Source organism: Vicugna pacos, chromosome 3 (genome assembly GCF_048564905.1).
Source record: "Vicugna pacos chromosome 3, VicPac4, whole genome shotgun sequence".
NCBI lineage: Eukaryota > Metazoa > Chordata > Mammalia > Artiodactyla > Camelidae > Vicugna > Vicugna pacos.
In genome coordinates, this window is record NC_132989.1 from 104,510,823 (window position 1) to 104,533,856 (window position 23,034).

At 36.7% G+C, this 23,034-nt stretch overlaps 1 long non-coding RNA gene across 1 annotated transcript; it reads left to right on the plus strand.

The window, feature by feature from the left end:
• The first annotated feature begins 7,349 nt into the window (after positions 1-7,349).
• On the plus strand, positions 7,350-21,204 carry LOC140689973 (uncharacterized). Its single transcript, XR_012065121.1, has 3 exons — positions 7,350-8,015; positions 15,383-15,417; positions 20,861-21,204. It is a non-coding gene; the product is annotated as an uncharacterized lncRNA (long non-coding RNA).
• Positions 21,205-23,034: the final 1,830 nt, after the last annotated feature.

Below are 23,034 nucleotides of genomic sequence, written 5' to 3' on the forward strand. Positions count from 1 at the left end.
TGCAGACATGAAGATTCACAGCATCCATTACCTAGAGGGTCATGGACACAGCTGAGAAACGTGTCTGAGGGTCTAACTGCTAATAACCAATGTACGTACGTTTATTCCTGCCAAATGTATGCCATAACCCTTATAAGTAGCTGTACTATTTAATTGTTGTTTCAGTATTTAATGCAGAAAGGGCTTCAGCCACAAGGAAGAGAAATCATATTCACAAGCTGCACTGATAGGCTGTTGAACTATTTCCTGAGACAGAACGCAAGCAGCAAGCAGAAGCCCAAGGGAGAAATGGTTGTGAGTTTGAGAATGTCCTGCAAGACAGCACCTAACACAGGTCAACTAATATCCTAGAATAGATACGCAGCACGTTCAATATGTATTTATTGACTGGAATAGAAACCAGTTTAGACTATGTGAAGGAACTGTGTTCACCTCTGTATCCTCAGGGCTTATCACAATTTCTGCCCACAGAGTGGGCAGTGAAAATAAGGTGAAGTAAATTTCATGCTTTTGGTTTGTTTATACTGAACAGCATTATATTTACCAAAAAACCTAATTGATACATATTGACCCATAAAATCAATATCACTTAAAATATGCAAAAGCAATTTTCTAGAATTCACATCTCTGTTTTTTTTTTTTGACTGCTTTTCATCAGTCAGCTTTTGTTATATTTTACTGTGCTAACAAGCAGTCCCAACATTTCAGTGGCTTATATTGAGGTTTTACTGTAGCCTCTTTGTTGGTTATAACTCTGTTCCCTATCTACAAACCAGAAACTAGATTGAACAAACAGTCCCTGTATGAATCTTGCGGGGAGATGCGATTCTCCCGAGGAGACGGGGAGATCAAGGGCAAAACATACGTTGGTCCTTAAAGCTCCAACTTGGATGCAGTACACATAATTTCGACTCATATTCCATTGGTCAAAAAGGGTCACGTGTCCAAGACTGGTATCAATGGTATGGCAAGACAGACTGCTCCCATAGGAAGCACTGTGTATCATAGTGGGCAGGGTTATATAATCATCTAAGAATGATTTCAAACAACTTACTTACAAATAATTAAAAAGCAGACTTTCATGAATCTCCACAGAAGTCAAGTGAAAATGGCCTCACTGTAAGATGTAATTTATGGAATACTTTATTTTTGATGTTCTTCAAAATCAAAAGAAACTCTTCAAGGTAATTCGTATGAAACAAAGGCCTTACGATTGACTTCATGGGAAAGCTTATTTTGAAAGCCTCTAGGTTTCTTTTAGTTCTTGAGGTCAAAAATTGAATGACCTGAGAGATACAGATTCCTTGTAGGGCTCTGGAACACTTGCAATACGGATTTTATAAACATCGAAGATGTTAGAGAAGTTCATTTTTTCACTTTTCTATTAGATCAAAAACATAGAACTCTTATGATTTTTATTCCATCAAAATCCTACTGAAAAAAACATGTTTGATTTCTATGGCACCAAAAACTATCCTTTGGATTAGATAAGCAGAAAATCTGATCTATAAGAACTCAGACATCTCTATAAAACTAATATCAAAGATAGTGACACTGGTTGCCATTTGGGAGAGAATCCTGAATATTAGGATTAAGAATTGGAAGAGAATGTCCTTTCCCTGCATACAATTTTGTGCATTTTCAATAATGCACTATATACTTACATTAGCTGTTTAAAACACACAAGGAAACAAAAACAAATGAATACATGTGCTGAATTACACACTTCCAGAAACTTTCTTCTTCATACTCCCCATCTTTCTGCTCATTTTATCTGTATGGTTTGATAGCAGAAAATGGATGTTTAGTAAGCAGTTGCATTTCTTATTAAAATGCTACCAAAATAAATGCATTTTTATTTTCAGTCTCTGTTCTTTTCCTGTTCTCTTTCTCTATGTCTCTTTTTCTATATTTCCCCAAAATTATTCTATTTCACAAGTATCTTCAGATAGCTAATAGCTGATTAGGACAATCTATCCTAAAATTCAAGAGATTGGAAATGATTTTCAAGGAGGTACTCCTGAGTGAATGTAAATACTGTGGGAAAATGAAAGTAAAAGGTACATTCTAAGAAGGTGATTTATTGCCAAAGTACAAATGTAAACTGAACGTGATCAGACTTGAGAAAAATACAGCTGCTATCTCATAATGCACAAAGAGATGATTTGTTTTGATGCCATTCTGCACCTCTAAAATAACTGGTGTACCAAATACATACTGTCATGCTTTACCGCTCCCTCTAACTTTGTAAATATACAGTTTTCCCACTCCATGTAATTCTACTAAGTGGCTGGGAGATTTATGTAATAATTTCCTCTTCCAATATGTGTATTAGTATATCATTAAAAAATGATAATGATGTATTTTCAGGATGAATATGATTAAATTGATAGTTGGAAAAAAAACAAAAACAAAAGGAACAATGTGGTATGTAGTTACCACCATTATTGCTTTTGATCGTGTATTTAAAGCCTGCCAATGGGAATTTTTCTTCAAGCTAACTTTGCTTATGCATGATAATCTTATGGTTGCTTGGTTATTATTATGAAATGATCATTGCTTCTTTGTATACAGGAGCTGAAAATGTTCCAAAATAAAAGTGCTATCTTTTGCTGTTAGCATATTGTCACTACACAGTCAATATTAAAATAACCAATCAAGTTATCAACCACATAGATAAGATTAAAAATGAGAATATCATTTATATGCAGAATCTAAAGAAAAGCCAAACAAACTTATTTACAAAACAGACTCACAGACATAGAAAACAAACTTATGGTTACAGTGGGGGAAGTGGGTGGGAAAGGATAAATTGAGAGTTCCAGATTTGCAGATACTAATATACATAAAAAAGATAAACAACAGGTTTCTACCATATAGCACAGGGAACTATATTCAATATCTTATAGTAACCTGTAGTGAAAAAAAATCTGAAAACTATATGTCTGTATATGTATGACTGAACTACTACATTATACACCAGAAGTTGACACAATATTGTAAACTGCTTATACTTCAATGAAAATGATAATTTCTCAAAATAAAAGTTACTGAACATCTACTTTAATAATGCCTACAATATCCTATCATATTTATCACAAATTATAAGCTCATGTTAGCATTTGCTACATAACAAATCTCTGTGGTTTAATTATTAAAGTGGCTTAAAGCAACAACTATTTATCTAGGTCATGATTCTGCTGGTAAAAACTTTGTTCTGGTGTAAGTTAAGGGTTCTTGGTTCTTCTAGCCTGGGCTGGACTCGGCTGATTGCGGTCAGGGTTGCTTGTAAGTCTGTGGTCTGCTGTGGATGGCTGGTCAAAGATGACCTAGATGAGATGGCATGTGTCTTCCCCATGTGGTCTCTATTCACCAAAAATTATATATTTATATAATTTCACAATAAAGAATTGGCAGTGCCCCTCACCCTCCAAGAGCAGCAGGTGGGCAAGCTCCAATGTTCAAAGTACTTTTTAAGCAATTACTTGTATCATATTTGCTACTGACCATTGGCCATACCTTGTCACATGTCCAAGGCAAGAATCAGAGTGGATGGAGACCACTGACCGAGTCACTACGGAAAGATGTGAACAATATGGAAGCCATGACTATGGCAATCTACCACAGGCTTAAAATTCATATCACTGCCAAATACTGTACATGTCTGCCTGCCTGCCTGCCTGCCTGCCTTCCTTCCTTCCTTTCTTCTTTCTGTAATTTCATTTTCTGATTTCCATAGCTTTAACTTGGCTTCTTTACTGATTTAATCCTAGCATTCAATTTGCCATGTAAATTTTTATTTCCCTTGTGCTTAGAATACTAAGATCTCAGCCATGAATCTTATTTTTTACCTTCTCCTTTAGTTGACTTTATGTATCACATTCAATTTACTTTCTGTATCAGTGAATGGCTTATTCTGAGTAAGTTCTTTATACATGACATGGATGTAAGCATGACTTTTCCAAAATCAGCATGTAAGAAATAAATCCTGTAACTATCTCCCACTGGGAACCATTAAGCTGCTGTAACAGTAGTTCAGAGTCAGCTTTCTTGCCTGTAATATTAAAGATCACCCTCCATTCCCTAAGGAATATCTTAAGTTGGGTACTATCTCTCACTTGGTAACCATAAGCAGCAGCTCTTAGCAAAAATATTTTACAAAGCACTCTCCAATAGACCCTGTCCTCTTATTACCATATGGACTACAGCTCTTACCACACACTGGGTCAACACATAATTAACCTACTAAATGGCAAGTGCAGGGATGATACGTGGTGAGAACAGTCAGAACTCAGACATTTTAATAAAAGTATGCTGTATTTCTGTAACACTGAAGTAGCAAAAGAAAATGAAACAGGAGAAACTTCGAAGTTTTTCACAAGAGACATTAAAAAATCAAGACTTGTTGAAAAATTCTTTTTCAAATAATTTTCTCTGTTCTCATCACCAAACAATATCAAGTAACTGAACACTAAATTTTGATTAGGCAGGCTTTTATATTAATCCTATGAAATTCTGCCATTAGAAGAACTGTGGATATGGGAGAGAAAATATTGCTGACTCATTCATTTTTTTTTCATTTGTTTCCCAAAACATATGGCTTATATGTAGGGGAAAAAATGATTCTAAGATGTTTATAGTGCATAGAATTTGTCATCTCCTTTAATTGATTTTCCATGAAGGCAAAGTCAATTTAATGAGAAAAGGATAGCTTTTTTTCAACAAATGATACTAGGAAAATTTGATATGTTCATGCAAAACAGATGAATTTAGCAATTACCTCACATCATACAAATGTTTAAATTCAAAATGGATCATATTTCAAAGTGTAATATCTAAAACAGTCAGATTTTTAGGTGAAGGGTATAGCTCAGTGGTACAGTGCGTGCTTAGCATTCATGTGGTACTGGGTTTAATCCCCAGTACCTCCATTAAAATGAATAAATAAATAACCTAGTTCCTCCCTCCCCCCAACAAAGCAATAAAACCTGTAGAAGAATATATGGTAGAAAATCTTTGTGACTTCAGCAAGAAGTTCTGAGATACAGTACCAAAAACACAACCATACTTCAAATAATAACATCTTGGAATTCTTCAAAATTAAAAAAGCAACACATCTTTTGCACTTCAAAAGAGACAAGAAAATTAAAATTTGAGAGAAAATATTTGCAAACCATATTTTACTTAATTTTAAGAATATGTAGAAAAATTTTAGAATGATCAGAAGACAAATCTCAATTAAAAATGTAAAAAACTTTGAATACATTTCACCAAAGAAGATCTGTGAATGGTTAACAGTCACAGGAAAAGATGACAATGCTCAAAATTATTATCCACTAGAGAAATCATAATTTAAACACAGTAAGATACCACTTCTCTACACTAGTATTGCTATAATGAAAAAAGAATATATCTCTGTGTGTGTGTATGTGTGTGTATAACCAAATCACTCTGCTGTACACCAGCTAGATAGATAATTCAAACAGTTGACAAGTATATGGGAAATTGGAACCCTCTTACATTACTGGTGGGAATGTAACCTGGCACAGTCACTTTGAAAAACAGTATGGCAGTTTATTTTTTTTAATTTATAATAAGTGTAACATCTGAAAAAATGATTCCATTCTTAGGAATGTTTTCAAAAGAAGATTCGTCCACACAAAGACTTGTACTTAACTCAGCAGCATTATTTGTAACAGCAGAAAGTGGAAAATACCCAAATGTTTATCAACTGGTAAATGGACAAACAGAATATACTATATAGAAACAATGGAATATTATTTGGCAATAAAAATAAAATGAACTGCCAATGCTACAATATGGATGAGACTTAAGAATATTATGCTAATTTAAAGATCCCCCAAACAAAAGACCATACATTGTATGACTCAGTTCTACAAAGACAGATGAGTGGTTGCTTGGGGTTGGGCTAAGACTGAGGGTTGACTGACTCCAAATTGGCACCAGGCATCGTAATGGGTGATTAGAATATTTTTAAATTGGGCTTGGTGATGGTTGCACAACTGTATACATTTATTACAGCTCATTGAATTGTATGGATTTTATGGTCCATAAGTTATAATTCAATAAAGGTGCTAAAAGTAAAGGATATTAGGAATTGCATTTTTTTCAAAATGGAGCTGTCAAGGAAATGAGAACTGGCATTGGCATATAGGTTACTGAACCATGGGTTATACCACATATAACAGCAATAGAAGAGAATAAAATCATTATTTTTCTTTCATAATGTCAATTCTAACCTTCCCTGTCATTCTACCATCCTGCAAATATGAAATTGTTCAGCTTCATCTATCCATCGATTGATCAATAGATACAAATAGGTTGGGCCTTTCTAGCTAGGATCAGAGAATTTTTTGTATTTTCACACAGATGACTTTATCTTTCCACTATTCCAGATGTTGGAAGATAGATTTTAAGCTATAACTCTGCCACTGAGTATCATTTTGCCCTTTGAAACCAAGTAGACCAAGTTAGATGCTTATTCCACATGAAAACAGGTAAATTAACAGTGCTTACTGTCTCAGTTGAGTTTTCTCCAAGTTCTCCATTATAGTCCTGGAACTTGCTGAACAAGTATTATTTCTTTTGGCTTGGACTATATTTCTAGTCATGCCACTCAAGATTGCCTTTGCTTTTTTGGCAGTCATATATTACTTTAATCATATAGAGCTTATATGAAATAAAATTCTTGTTTATCTTCATTCATGATGCTATTTAGACAGGTGTTTATCATCCAGCACTTGTAGATTTGAGTTAAACAATAGTAAAGAATTTTGGCATCCTAAAATCTGTCATTTTGTAATGTAATAATTTCCAGTATCCCTTAAAAGATTCCTCTAATCATCTTTTTATTGCAAATGGAATAAAATTTGCGGGGCCATTTATCAGAAACCATGCCTCTCCTTGGGTGCCCTTGATAAATATGCTGACTCTGAGTGGGCTATATATCACGTAAAGCCCCCAGGACAACTCAAAAGGAGAGCAAGTCTCTGTATCGCCTCGTTCAACTAAAAAGCCGGTATGTCCACTCTAGGACTGACTCAAATGATGGTACAACAGATGCCTTTGTATTGTGCTGATTTATTTTTATGTCTTCATTTTGTTGTTTTACGATGAAGCACACAACCAACTCTCCCTACCTCAAAATTTTATTATTTTCAAAAGTAGTTTGGGGACTTTGGTTTAGCCCTCCTGTGTCAATGCTGAGTGGAAAGTTTTACTAAAAAAAGGAAATAACCTTTCCTTGCCCACTGCCTTCATAATCTTGCGGGGTTTTTTGTTTGTTTTCTTGTTGTTGTCTTAAATCTCAGGGCCGGCGCGAAACGGCGCGGCTGCGTGGGGGCGTCCACAGCGGCGACGGCCGATGGGAGATGCGGCCAGCCTGCTCGCCACCCCTTAATGTTCTGTTTGATTTATGACTTGAACCGTATCCAAGATTAGCTGTGTTGGGTCACAGCTGTGGGAGTTTCCTGGGTGACATCTGAAACCAGCCCCGCGCGCGGAAGGCGGGGGGAGACCGGAGAGGCGCAGCTCCCCGGAACCCGCAGGCGGCGGGCGGCAGGTCTCCCCGCCAGCCCCCGGAACCCTGGAGGGCTATATAGACGCCGTGCCTGGGCTGAGTCACCACGCCTGTCCAGATGGTGTCACCTCCACGTCGCTTTCGCAAGGCTGCGTCCTTGGCGCTGCTCCCGCCGTGGGAAAGCGGGCAGGATTCGCCCCCCTGGATGAAGGAGGAGGCGAGGAGCCTCGCGCTGCGGAATCCAGCCGGAGGGTCAACCAGAGGTCACATCCTCGTGGTGGCCTCCTCCGACCGCGGTTTGTGGGCTTCCTTAGACTGGAGCCACTTTAAAACTGTTGAATTCTATCATTCAGAGTCAGTCTGAGTTGCAGGAATAAAAAAGGGGTATGCCTGGCCAAAGACCAAACTGATGCAAGTTTTTCAGTGTGTGTGTATATGACCTCGTACACCAATGGTTAAGAAGATAAATCTGTGGGTAAGCGATGGTTTTGGAAATACCACAACCTTTTCTTTTCTTTTCTTTTTTCTTTTTTTCCCTCTGACCTATATACAGTTGCGTAAAAACAAAGGTTCCCCCTTTCTGATTGTCTATTTTAGTGGCAGACATTTGACTATAAAACTTAACATTCATTACAAGGGCTAAAATACTTTATTTTTATTTAGATATCTTCTTACAGAAGGTAATAATAAAAACAAATAGTAATATTACCAACCCAATTAAAAATACAGGGACTATGAAAATACATACAGAAAAGAGATTAAAACTGTTAAAATGGAAAACAGGATACTGATATAAAATACAATGTTGGTGTTTCCTATTCATATCTCCAGTTTTGAGTATTTATACTTCTAGAGGATATGACATCAAAGATACATAATAAAAACTACTAATCAGGCAATAAGTAGATTTTGTTTTAAAATTAATATAATATCTACAAGGAAACTTTTATTCTCAAGCTAAACAATTGTACAGAACCACAGACGTATTTACTCAATGAAACTTTAGTGCTATATACTTTTTATAGAAAAAAAGTATAAAGTATACTTGAATTTAAAAATATCATTTCCTACATCAAATGTTTATGTAAGATTTGGTTACAAAGTTTAAATCTTTTAAATTTAGGATAGATGTAACTTACAGGTAAGCAAATATAAAGTTGTCAGATAGAAAAAAAAATAAGATTTTTGGATTTATGATGTACTCCTAAGCTGTTAACATATGCTTGAATTTCTAGAGTGCATATTCTCTGACAGCAGTGAAATTTAATTTATTTCATGTACCTATTTTATAATTATTTTACACCATTCATGTGTTGTTGTTGTTAATGTTATTCTTACCATGGAGTTGACACTTAGGTATGTAATTTCATCATGGATTGCCAAACTATTTTCTCATTTAAATTTTCTTTGTAAAAATGAATGTTGGATTAGATCCATGTTCTCCTCACAAATAACGCTAACTCCAGACTTCCCAGCATCAGTTAATAGGAGCAGTATTCCTTGAGTTATTTAAACTTGAAAATTCTGATTAACATCTAATATCATCCTGTGCATTATGACCTCTATCCAGAAACTCGTGATGTCTTATCATTTCTTATTTCAAAATTACTTCAAAATTACATTGTTATTTGTTCCTCATTTATCTTAACTTATGCCCTAGCCATCCCAGAATAATGATACTTGCTTCACACTGGTGTTCCTTCCTTGATTCCCAGTAGATTAAAAAATAAACAACTCAGTTTTATAGTTGATATAATGTATGTTGACTTAGTATATTTATCAGTTTGCCACAACACAAGTCCTAGGTCCCAACTGGGCTAGTTTACATAAGCTTCAACCTGAATATATGAATTTTTCTACCTATTCAAACTGTAATCTTCTTTTAGCTCCCGGTTTAAACCCAGCTGTATTTTGTGGTCTTCTCAGAGAACCCCAGTACTTATCAGTATTGCTCATATTTCTTGCATTCCTCATTTTCATATATTCAGCATTCCCCAGGGCTATCCCCAAAATATACCTAACCAGAGTTTTTCCTTTTGTGGGGAGTAGCAGGTGGTTAGGAAGGTGAGTGCTGGGATTCCAATGATTGACGGCAGCACACAGGCTCAAGATAAAGTGTTATTATCAGGTGGCGCTAAGTCACATAACTCAGTTTTGGGGCAGGTACGATTTTGTGAAAATAGAAAAAGACATTAGAATGAGATCCACTGTGTATGAACCATGATCCTGATCCTGACACTGTTAGTGTGACCTTGAACAAAGGACACTTCTTATCTGAAACTTAGTTATATCATCTATAAAATGACAATAAAAATATCTTCTTACCTTACTGTAACATTTACATGAGTTAATATTTATATCAACACACACATAGTCTTTAAAAATCAGTTACTTCCATATAAGACTGAGTCTCATGTACATTTCTAATCAAGACAGTGAGAAAATTATTGAAGTAGGTCTGATCTCTACCTGTTTGCAACTCGGCTGAGTCTGAAGTTCACTGTTTTGTGACAAAGACTTTTGCTAATTCCACCTTTTTCTTTATAAATATTGCATTTACTTCTGTTCCAAATGGAGATGCATGTATAATCTTGGGGCAAAATGGCATTTTAAGAATACTTAGTTTGTATATAGTTGTTGTTGGTATATATAGTTGCTGTAAATTTTTGAGGGCCAAAAACTTTTTCAATGATCTCCAGATGTCATAGTGTTTACTATTTTGCTTTCAGCATTCACCCTTGACCCAAAGCAATATTCACTGTAGAATTCAACAATTATTTGTTTGACGGATCATGAAAATATTAGTCAATTCATAAGGGAAAAAATGCTGTTTCTTAATAATCAAGATTTGTTCCACCATTGAAATAAAATCTGCAAAGCTGCTATATTCAGATTTTGTATTCATAGGGCAATAAAGCAATATTAGAAAGGCAAGCATTAGAGTTTAGTGATTATGAAAATCACTCTGAGCTCTGGAGTTCAGCTGTCATGATTCAAATTGTGACTCCACTGATTACTACATTTATGACCATTATATGTTATTTAACTTCTCTATGACTTTGTTTTCTCATTTGTAAACTGGAGAAAATAATATTACCACCTGTGATGAAAAATATAAGTGAATATTTATCCCTACACCAGACATCTAGTAAGTGCTCAGTGAACATTAACCCATTTATTATTAGCGATATTTGTTGTAGTGTTTTATTGTTTCTGGATGACTAGCCAAATTTCTTATTTCCTGCTATGCTCTTTGGCAGTTATTTTGAATAGTCAGTTCACCCAAGAGAATCTGGCTATCCTGCCTTCATATGATTCCCCAAACCTTTGACATCACAGTTCTGCAGATTTACCTTCTCCTTCCACCCCTTGTTACCCATATAACTGTTATCCTAGGATAGCATAGGCCCCTCTGATTTCATGTGCACCTGAAAGGGAGAGATGCACGTATGTGGTTGTGACTCATTTTCTTGTTCACGGTGAATCCCTCAAGTCAGAGAATGCTTAGTCTTTGCTTACTGCCCTCGGGTTCCTTTTACACTGAAAAAAAAAAAAGAATGGAAGTCACCATGCCTACATGTGTGTAGATCTCAAAAGAGGGGCAGTGTAGATCAATTGGATAAGAGAGATTCTAGCCTTCTGACTGGCAATTCTTGGAGGTATTCTGTATACTAGTCCAAAATCCTAGTGGAATCAAGCCATGTTACAGTGGCCACTTCAGATTGGGCCCCTTTATACTGATTCTGGAGATCACCTGCTGAATAAACGATGTGCATATGGGTCTTGGATTCATCCTCTGTTTTAAGCAGAACCCAAGCAAAGACGCATAATCTCCAAGATGTAAAACACTGAACTCTCCAACCTTTTTTTCTTTTCTTTACTGTCTACATCCGAAGTTTAATAAAAACCTCTCAATTATTCTTATTCAATTCCTTATATTCTTTTTCTGTTTAAAATTTTTATTTGACCATAAGTACTACATATGAAATGGCAAAGCAAAGATAAAGGAAATATGATCTTCACTCTAGAGAGGCAAACCACCTGGTAGGCAGCCTCAGCTTTTTGTTGTTTGGGGATCAAAGAGAGAATGTGGCAGACTGCATTGCTCTTCAGAATGATCGCTGGCCCTTCCCATGCTTCTCTTCCTCGAGGAAGGTGATGCATGTCTGTCATATTGACATCATGGCACCTTGACACCACCCTTGGCAATGTGTCTGCGACTTTCTTCGGCCAAGGAAATATAAACAGAAGTGATGTTTGTCACTTCTGAGCAAAAGTTATGGTTGCCTTTGTTGTTTGAATGACAATCCCCTGGTTTCTATGTCTCCTTTCCTTTTCTGTGATATTGGAATTCTGTCATTAGCCTGCATGGTCCTGGCTTAAAGAAGTGGTGAAACAAAGCTGTAGTTGACCAGCAATAGACATGTCAAAGAGACAGAGATGCTGATTAAGAGATGGCCGCCAACATCCAGGGAGGAACTCCAAAGTCTGAATCAAAACAATGACAATTGTGGATAAAATGATAAAATGATGCTTTTAGTGGTATTTAGGAAGTCTAGTTGATGGAACTCATTGATGCATTGAGTGCAAGTCTAAGGGTGACAGTGCTTGAGTTTTGGCCCATATTACATCATGTTTTAATTTTTCACAGCCTTGTGATTAATTTTCCTTTGTTACTGACTTTCTATCTCTCCTTTGCCAACAGAGTAATCTTATAACATAATTTTGATGATATCATTCCTTTTCTAAATGGCCTTCCATGGCTCCCTATTGCTAAAGAATTAAGTTCTATCTCCCTAGCCTTAATTATCTGTCACAATTTTTTAATATTTATTTTCTACTTTTCAGAGCATTTCTTCCTTAAAGAAACTCTACTCATATTATTGTTCCATGCCCAAAATAAGTTTTGAGTTTCGAGTTAAATGCCTTGTCCCAGTCATCATTTGCTTTTGCACTTGTTTTCTTACCTCTAATTACCTTAATCCTACTTATTTGTTTTAGTCAAGTTATATTAGGTTCGTGTTTCTCAGCATACCACCCCAAATCTCACTGGCTTACAAGTAAAATCTTTATTACTCTCTCAAGTCATGTGCTCATCTTGGGACAGTTAGGACCCCAATGTTCTTTTCATTCAACAATCCAGCCTGGTAGAAAACCTTTCTATGAAGTGGGACAAACTTATGTTTGTTCTTCAGTGTGCTGCTGAGAAGCAGTAATGTTCTCTATCAGTCATGTTTCAAAGCAAGTCATTTTTAATCTTTTCCAAATCCCATTGATTTCATTAATCTGATCTTGTCCAACCCATACTCAAATGTTACTTCTTTCTCAGTTCTTACCATCCATACTAATTATATAGCGTATCTTGTGATGCCCTAGCAAGGGCCAGCAGATTTTTTTTTTAAGGGATAGATAGTAAACCTTTTAGATTTCAAATCACAGATCACTGTGGCAACTACTTAACTCTGCCATTGTGGTGAAAAAGCAGTTATAGGAAATATGGAAATAATGGGTGTGGCTGTGCTCCAATCAAACTTTATTTTCCAAAGTAAGTGCTGGTCTTCTGCAGAAGTTTGCAGGACTCTTTCTCAGACTGGTGATTCTCAAACTTGAGAGTGCATTGGAAACATCTGAAGGGACATTAAAACATAGATTTATGGATACTACTTTTAGGGTTTCTGACTGGATAGGAATGGGGAAGTCCTTGAGAATTTGCCTTTCCAAATAAGTTCCCAGGTGATGCCTTTGCTGCTGGCCTGGGGACCACACAGTGAAAACATCTGATCAGCAGAACAAGGCTGTATTCAGTGATTTGCTATTTGTCATCAGCAAATGAATTTAAATAAATGAATGAAATTTTATTATAAAATTCAGAAATAAGCAATGTTTATGATTTTCATTCATTAGCATATTCCTTTCTTCACAAAAGCCAGTGACTACACTTAGCCAGAGAATGTCCTGAGTACATTTTTATTGGCTACATGAGTGAGTTACAATAAAGTTAGCATTCGCCTTTTTATAGTGACACAGCATACAATGCTGTAGATATTAGACTTCTCCATGCCTCCTTCACATGATGGACAGGTAACAAAATTGTTTTGTTTGTAAAGTCTCCCTGAGCTATTTCACCTTGTCATGACACACAGAGCTTGGCTACACCAAATACATCAACCCATTTGTATTACTTCAGTGGAACAAGAAGAGTTCAGAAAGACACATTAATTGTATTCTTATTCAACAGTGACATTGAAAAGACATTCTTATTGGAGCGGTTGTTTTAGCTACCAGTCCTGTTTGTATTTATACATATTTTTAAAACTCCATAGACATTCTATCCTCTTGAGATGTGGCATACTTAGATTAAAACACTGCTGCATTCTTAATATGTAAAATGATAATATGACTTAGATTCTCAGAAAATGATTCCCCATAAACTTGTTTAAACATATTTCTCTTCAGTAGTTAGCACTTCAGTAGTGACATTGTTGGAAAAGGTCATCAAAAGGACGTGACTGCGGGTCGACACACAGGGTCGACACACAAGCCAGTCATTTCTTGTCTTTCAGCCTCCTGAGACAAGCCCCATGCGTAAGTTTCCTTGTTATTAAAACTGGCACCTACCAATGTGGAGTGCCCGGGCCTCTGTCTTCAGTCTCTCCTTGCCCTCTATGTCCACGGGCCTGGTTTTGAATTTCACCCCTGGGGAATTCCCAAGGTTGTGAACCAACCGAAATGTAAAAAAAAAGTCAGGCTGGATAAAGCATGCAATTGTGCTTTGGGGGTTTTGCAAGAAGTAGTATTATTGTTTCAGTAGTGCTACTTTTCAGTGTAAGATTTTCTCATCATTATAATACTAAATAAAGTTGCAATTTATCACTAAAAAAATTCCCTCAGTTAGAGAAATTAATGTTAATTTAAAAAATTACAATATTTAAATACACCAAAATTAAAGTAGACTAACTTACAGCCTAAAGACTTTTTAGTACCTTACAGAATCTGGACCAATTTCTACCAGCATCACAACAGGTAAATACATTAGTAGGAATTGCTTGAATAAGGTTGTTTTATCATCAATTAGCAGCTGTTTCTTGTTCAGATAACGTTTAGAGAATGAGACAAATTCCAGGTAAAATGGACTTTATTTTCTGGTTCCACAAAAATAAAACAATCAAGCTAGTTAGGGGAGTGAGGACTAGAACCCAAGCCTTTTGCCTCCCAGCTGATAGTTCTCTGTTTTTTAACAGTCCTCCAGCAGTTAAACGCCAAAGCTCCCACGCTAATTGACCCAGGTGCCCTCACTTTCCCAGCGCCCAAGCTTCACCCTCTACTAACCTCATTTAATGAGTGTTCTGAGAGCTTGGATTCCTTCAAAGCATTATGCAATGAACGCTAGGGGGGAAAAAGAACAACCAAGATAAATTTCAAATACAGGATTCAATTACTTTTCACAACTCGATGATGTGTCAAAGGCACGCTGTGTTTTGTTTTGAGGGCGGGGAGATGACTGGGAGGGAATCCTGGGCCCCCATTGGCTGCCGCTCGGCGCTGCAGCTGAGCTCCGGCCGCTCGGCGAGCATCATTGATCTGAAGGGTAAACGTGGAGGGAGCCACAGAGAGGGGGGTCCCAGCGTTTCTCAGAAGAGAGGCAGCCGCTTCCAGGAAGAAAGTGGTGCCTACGGGCTGCCCGGCTGGGAGGACCTTTTGTGACTGAAAGGGGACACGATGCAAGGCAGTTTGCTGCTACAGTGTTAGGAGTATAAAAGAACAAGCGAGGGGGAGAGAGAGAGAAATATCTCACCTTCGTAGCAAAGCCAGGCTTGTTGCATCCTGCTTCTGCTCTTTCAGGCTGCTGCTCCTGCCTCCGCCGCTTCTGCCATCAGGTAAGGCGTCCTTTTCTGATGGGGACTGCATCGTGTGTGATTGCTTCAGGGTACACGCGCAGAAATTCATACATGATTAATAAAGTGTTGCCTAGCGCAATCAGAAGCTGAAGGAGGGACGCTGCTCACAGGTCTGGCATCTGAATTAGGAACTGGTGCGTGGTTTTGCTTTGGGAAACTTCGGTAAGTTCTAAACAAGTCTCTCGTCTTCAGAGCGAGAGGTTAAATTAAAAAGAGAAGGAAAGAAATATTTTAGCCACTAATGTACTTCAGTTGTAATGTACTTCAGTTGTAATGTACTTCACTTGCCTTGGCTAAAGTTTTGAATGAAAATAGTGCTAGGTGTTCCATTGATTATAAATGGCTTTTATGTTATAAATGGTTGGTATTTTCTTTACACAAAGTAGTCAATGCTTTATTTTCAAAGGGCCTCTGTAAATACTGGTCTCAGCTGATTTTTATTAAAATACAGTGCTACCCCTACCCCCTTCTCTACTGCTTTTTATTAAGACATGTTTTTAAACTTGCTTCTTCATTAAAAATAAAACAACTGTAAAGCAATTTAAATGTTTCAATGGCTAGTCTCTCAGTGTACAGCCATCTGAGTTTCCTACCACAGAACTAATTTGGGACGAGCTACAGATTACTAGGTCTGCTGTGGGTTATATAATAGCATTTCAAAATTATCTTAATGGTATTAATCATTTGGTGGTCCATTAAAAAAGTAAGAAATATGTATAATACAGGCCTAGCTGGTAAATCAGTTTTAAAGAGACCCTCAGCATTTTATAAATATTTTCTTCTTTTTAAGCATCGTTATTTGTCTTTTCCTCCAACTGAATTACAGAACCTTTGTAGTTGACAGTGTCTCTTACAGACATATTTCTCTGTACTCTCTGGAGAGGGAACTGACATACTTTTGGCTGCTTCTGTGACCGTGGGATGGTTTTTTTTCAGTTTCTCATCAGGTATTTTGAAGCTCATTCACAAACTGCTCAGCTAGAAAATCACCGTATATCCTGAGTGGGAAAAAAGAATTAAACAGAGCAGGTTCTGACCATGTGTTTACAGTTTTAAATTACACTCTACATGACCAAAAAACATGAAAATGCAACCATGCCAAGCAGGTGTTTGTTTGCTTGAGCTTTTCAGCACACCTGATCAGTTTCAAGATAATAAAATAGGATCGAGACACACAGCTGCCCAGAAATACCGAAGCTCATCATTCAGTAGCGTCACTTACTCATTAAATTATCCTAAGCAAGTTGACAATCATTTTAACTTCTGTGTCTTCATTATTATTTCTAAAACGCAATTTAAATGAATAAATTTTTTCTCATAAATACTTCCATGATTCCAGGAGAAGGTCTCTTCAGAATTGAAAGGCAGATGGTTACTCTTCCCAAGCCATAGCAGCTGATTGATGAATTGTTTTAGAACGCTCAGGAGCATAACTACACACAAAGTAGGAAGGAGCTGCCACTTAACTCATCTAATGAACCGGCACATCAGCTGGTTCAGTGACAAGATCTAGGGACCAATCCTCCAGCTGCAGTAGAAACTACCAGAGTAAAATGTTAAAAAAAAAAAAAAAACTACCAGAGTAAAAAGATGTTTCATATTAATTTGAAAATCCAATTCCAGAATATATTTCCCCTTTATTAACAGCTCTTACTTTGAAGACTGTCTTCCAAGTATAACCCTACCCTTGTTAAGCCCCTTTCCCATTAAAAAAAAAAAATCCCATCTCCTTTTCTGTTGTGTTCAGCAAATCTCTGGTTGCTGGATTCTTAACTTCTGCTGCTGTGTACCATTTTCAAGCAGTAGGGGGAAGTTTTCAAGCCAAAAATGCTTTTTTTGCTACTGGACCTCCTTCCTTCCACTGATCTGCTTAGTGATGGGATCATTTTAGATAATTCCCACACAAAGAGCTGAATTATTATGGGAAGGAGGATGCTATTTGTTCTACATGTGGGATGATGCACATTAAGTTCTTATCACAGCAAAAACAGCGCTTAGTTTATGGTAGAAATCCCTATTAATGTTTCACGTGACATAATTATACCTCAGTATGACTGCATGCTTTAGAGATGGAGCAAAACTGATCTCCTTAGACTGAGCATTTTTTGCACCTGCTATTTTGGCAGAATGTATTTTACATAATAGTTTATGATATTGTTTGAAATCGATCATTTATCATTTTGTGTTGGTTAGAATATCTCATTCCTGCCTCTTAAAATGTACTGAGATGAATGTCAAATCACTCTTACAGATGAAATAGAACTGTGAACAGTCTGCCTAAACTGTTCTTACATGAAATGTGAAACATTACTGTGTTTTCCCACCTATGTCATTTAGATGTCATGTCTACACCTAACAATTGTGATAGGAAGATGCATAGAGGGATGATTCTCCTCAGAAGTGAGCCATGTTTTCATATAAAAATAGCAAATCTAAGAACTTGTGTAATGAAATTATATACTAGTAGACACTGTTATAAATGTCTTTATACTTCCAAAAGAAAAGTGTAATTACAGATGTCTCATTTAAGTAAGATTCTATTATTATAGTCTTTTAACAAATTATAGCTTTTTTTAACTAATTAAGTCCTGTATTACCTTGTCAGTGTCACCACATCAATAGACATTTTGCTATAATATGGTGCCAGTTCTTGATTTTACTTACATTAAATCATAGGTGGAAATTATTTTACCCTTCCTGTTAAACAAATGCAGAGCGTCAGTTTTATGAATAGGCTCAACTTACGTGGAAAATAATAAAATAAACTTAATCATTAAATAAGGAATGAAAATGTTTGATTTTTAATGGGAATGTTCTTTTTACTTTGCTAATGTATGATAGTTGAGTGGTTTACAATCTTACAGCTTTTAAAAGCATTTTAACTTTTGGCTTTAAGGTAATTGCATTTATTTCTGGATTAATATGCTAAAAATGTGATGTATCATCACCACACTTTAAAAGATATGCTTGTGTGTGTGCGCGTTTGTGTGTGCACACGTGTGAGAATGTGAATAATGCTGCCTGTGCATATCAATAGTGGTTACTCAACGTTATTTTTAAGCATCACATGATAAGATGACTAATAATGGGGAGTAACATTTTTAGAAAAGACTAAGAGAAAGTTATGACTCCTGAAAAAAATCAAATAACAGTTGAACTTTACACAATGTTATTCTGCCTTTTGTGAGATCCCTGATAAATGTTCTAAGACTTAATTTATTCAATGACTAATTATCATTTAACTTAACAAGTACCTGTTTATTGAAAGCAGGGTCTGAGTTTACTATTTTTATTAGTTTAGCTTCATTAAGGTTTGTATCTCTCTCCATCATACTGTAGCTTATGGTATTAAGGGATAAATTAAATTTTCAATATGTTTCAGTTTTTTTTTTTTACTAAAAGATTATAGTTTTCTTTCATAATCCTTACTCTGTAAGTATCTAAGTAATGACTCTATAAATGCATTTTATTATCTTGAGTATTAGGGATGTTTCATTTAAACAATGTAAACTTGTTCTTAAAATATGTACATCTCCTGCGTGTGTGTGAAGATTCTAGCAAGAGTAGGTAAGACCCTAATCTGTGCAGAGATACTCATGAGAGAAATACAGGACTTACACATCAGCTGCTACATTTAAGTGTTCGAATGGCTGAATGATGCATACTTAGTTGCAAGTACCAAAGAAGTAGTTAGACATTGGGGCATAGGTTGTGATTATAGACTTATCCACAAAAGAGGATGCTGGTTGCAGGGGTAATTGATTGCACCTTAAGTGTGCTCTATAATCAATGGGTTCTATAACTCCTATTTGCTGGAAAATTATTATAACATGTAAAAATGGGCTTTTTTTCATGTAAAGATGAGTCATGATTTATTGTCTGTGGAAATAAGATCCACATACATATTTCTACTGTAGAAAGATAAAAATTTGAGAGTCAGACAATGGTTTGAATGCAAATTTTGAGAACTCTTCTATTGGCATTTTAGGGCAAGTTACCTAACTTTCTGATCTGTGATTTCTTCTCTTGATTTAGTGTATTTCTTCTATAAATAACACTCACTATTGGTCAGGCCTTTCTCCTTTTGAACTTTCATGACTATAGCAAGCTAGATTTGTGGAGATTAAGTACAGCCAGAGCTGGCCTGCTGGGTTAGATGAAAACATGTGGTGGCCAGGATTTGTTATCTGCTGGAATTTACTTGTCATGTTGAGATAGAAGTGGTTTTCAGGTCATTTATCTAAAAAAAAAAATTATTTTTGGCAAGAATGCTTTCAATAGACAGACATGGATGTTTCTGGTAGCTTAAAAAATCAGGGTAATTTAGATTGTGATGAAACTTTCACCATCATATTTCAAAAGGAATAGAAGTCAAGCAAAGAGGAGACTAGGAGGTAGCTAGAGAGAAAGTACAAAGTCACAGGGAGTTTGTCAGACTGTTTTTTTTTTCTTTTTCATAGGTACTTGAGCATGTGCATAGGTGGAGAGCTTTAGAAAGAGAAAGGGAAATTAATGGATCAAGGTTTTAGAGAATTGGAGGAATCATAAAGAGGATGCGATTGTAGGTTGACCCCTGAGCAATTGGAGGCTCCTCACTCCCTCCCCTGGAACATGGTTCCATCCTCCACTCCCATGTTAGAAGCTCTTTCAGGATGCAGCCTTGAGAGAGTAAGGTGTTGTTGAGACCATCTGGACTGAATACATGAGCAACCCCCTTACATAGAGGCCTCTATGTAAAGTTTAATGATTCTGGCAGGTGGGTACAGAGATCTACTCTTGCTGCTACTCAAGACAAGCCTTGTGTGTATGGTCCCTTGCTTACTAATCCCGCCACCTACCAGTCTGAAGTGATCTGCCTTTTTCTTCAGCCTCTCCTTGGCCTCTGCAGGGGTCCAGTTTTAGATTTCACCTGGGAAGCTCCCGAGCTGTGAACCAACATAGAGAAGATGAAAATCTGTAATATGCAGGGCATAGGTGGAAGATACAATTAGATGTCCTTAATTTTAATAATGCAAGTGAAATAGTATTCAGTAATAATGCTAGCGAAATATTTATCAAATAATTTTAGCTGACATTTCAACATTTATTAGAATACTATCTTGAATGTCAAAAAGGATTATTGGGAAATAATCAAGCAAAATGTGACGCTAATTAATTTATCCAAAGTAATACTTTAAAGTGTAATTGAAAGAGATCCAAATGCTTGGTAAATGTTGAGAACTGGAGGAAATTAATGTTAATAGACTCCATTCTGCCCATGAAAAAAAATGTTGGGGTGCTATCATAACCACTAAATTGTGTAAAGCATTTAAAACTATTTCTCAGGGAAGAGTATAGGAAGCTTGAAGTAACAAGCAAATGATAATATATCCAAAATGAAGTGTCCTTCTACGACTCTGAGTCAATATTTACTTCCTTGCAGGGAAGCCATGACTCCAAGGGATGTGATTTCCAGCAGATTTAAAAGCAAGATTTTACTGAAACTCTACTCTTCTCTAATTACCAGCAAAAGGATAGTGAATGAAAGTGAAAAATAAACTCTTGGCAAGGTTTTATGTTACTTGTTTACCAAGACAAGAATGGAAAGCCCAGAATAATTTTCTGAAATAGATGAGTGTCTCACAGTGAAACATCTAGTTATCTTAATGAGCACCTAGTATTTGTGCTAAACTGCCTGCCAGAAGTGCACCGCTATAAGATCCTGGCATAGAAGGAAATTCAGTAGTAGAATTTTAGCTGTTTGAACCAGAATTAAGAGTTATGTCAAGCAACCTAGCACATACAGAGAATTTCTGTATATCCTAAATATAAATAATAAACATTTTAACAGCAGCATTAAAGATATTTATTCTATAGTGCATTCAAATCTCAATATTTCACATGTTTATTTAAGGAGGAATAGTATATGTCTATGATTATACAACACCATTAATAAGAAATAAAGGTATAAAAGAAAATTTCTGGTATGTGATCTGCCCCAGCCCAGAAGTTTACACACACACCTTCAGACAGTGATATTGTCAAACTGGTGTTACTTTTGCAAAACAAAAATTAAAGTCTGGCATGTTCAATATATACCAAACCACAAAAGAACAGGCCATCTCATTTAGTTTGGGATGGATTGTAAAATGTGAAATCTTTGTGGAGGGAAATTTGAGAGTATCCATCAAAATTTAAAACCCAGCAGTTCCAATACTCAGATCATATTCGGCAGAAATATTTTCACGTGGTTTTCACTGCCTTCTGATTTGATTATTCTCTCCTTGGCTGCTGCTGCCTCTCATTCTCCTTTACTGAGTTCTCTGTCTGCAGACCTATGCATTTGACCCTTGGACGACACAGGTGGTAGTGGTACTGACCCTCCATGAAGTTGAAAATGTGCCCGTATTTCATAGTCAGCCCTCCGTGTGTGCTGTTCTTCTGCATCTGTGGATTAACCAACTGCAGATCTTATAGTATTTACTGTTGAAAAAAATCTCCATAGAAATGGACTCTGGCAGTTCAAAGCCATGTTGTTCAAGGGTCAACTTCAGCAGAAATGATCAGAGTATCCTGGGCCCAGTCCACAGCCCTACTCACCTCTTGTCTAGGAACTCACTGAAGAGGTAATCCCGTCCTATAGCACAGGCTTAAATGCCATCTGAATGCCTCTTTCCCAATCGGTATCTTTGTCTCCTATCCCTGTGCCAAGCATCAAATTCCAATTTCAGAATTCCTACTCAGGATTTCCACGTTCAAGTCTGCATTAGTCCGCTTGGGCAGCCAGAACAACATACCAGACACTGAGTGGCTTAAAAACAGAAACTTATTTTCTCACAATTCCAGAGGGTAAGAAGCCCAAGATTAAAGTGCTGGCTGGTTGGATTCCTGGTGAGAGCTTTCTTAGCTTGCTGATGAATGTCTTCTTGCTGTGTACTCGCGTGACTTCTTGGTACTGATACCGAGAGGGTGAGTTAGCTCCCTGGTGTCTCCCCTTGTGAGGGCACTAATCCCATCATGAGGACTCCATCCTTAAGACCTCATCTAACCCTAATTACCCACCAAAGGCCCTAGCTCCAAATACCCTTATGTTGGGGGTTCATATTTCAACATATGTGATCCTTGAATTTTGGGAATCACACTTCTAGTCCATAGCAACATCTAATCATTTTAAGCACAACTTGTTCCAAAAAAACAAACTCTTGATTTCTGCCCATTCTTACCACAACCTAAATAATTATATTAATTTTTAAAATCTTCATCTTAGTAAACTGTATAAGTATTCATTTAATTTTTAAGCACTTAGGGTCAACTCTGAAGCCTTGTTTCCCCGCCGCCCCCCACCACACACACAATCAGTGCCACTGCTGAGTCCACTGGCTTCAAAGCTTTAGTGTCTACATATAACTTTAATTCAGTCACTTTTCACTTCTACCATCCTTACCTTTGAGTCAGCCACTATTATCTTAGTCTCCAAACTGGTCTTTAAAAGACCAATACGGTCTCACTGTGGATAGTGTCCCTGATTCCCCCATAGGCTCTACAATTAAAATGAACCTCCCAGGATACACTAAAAAGGGGGAGTGAAGGCTTGTAAAGATTTGTCTTAATTGGCTC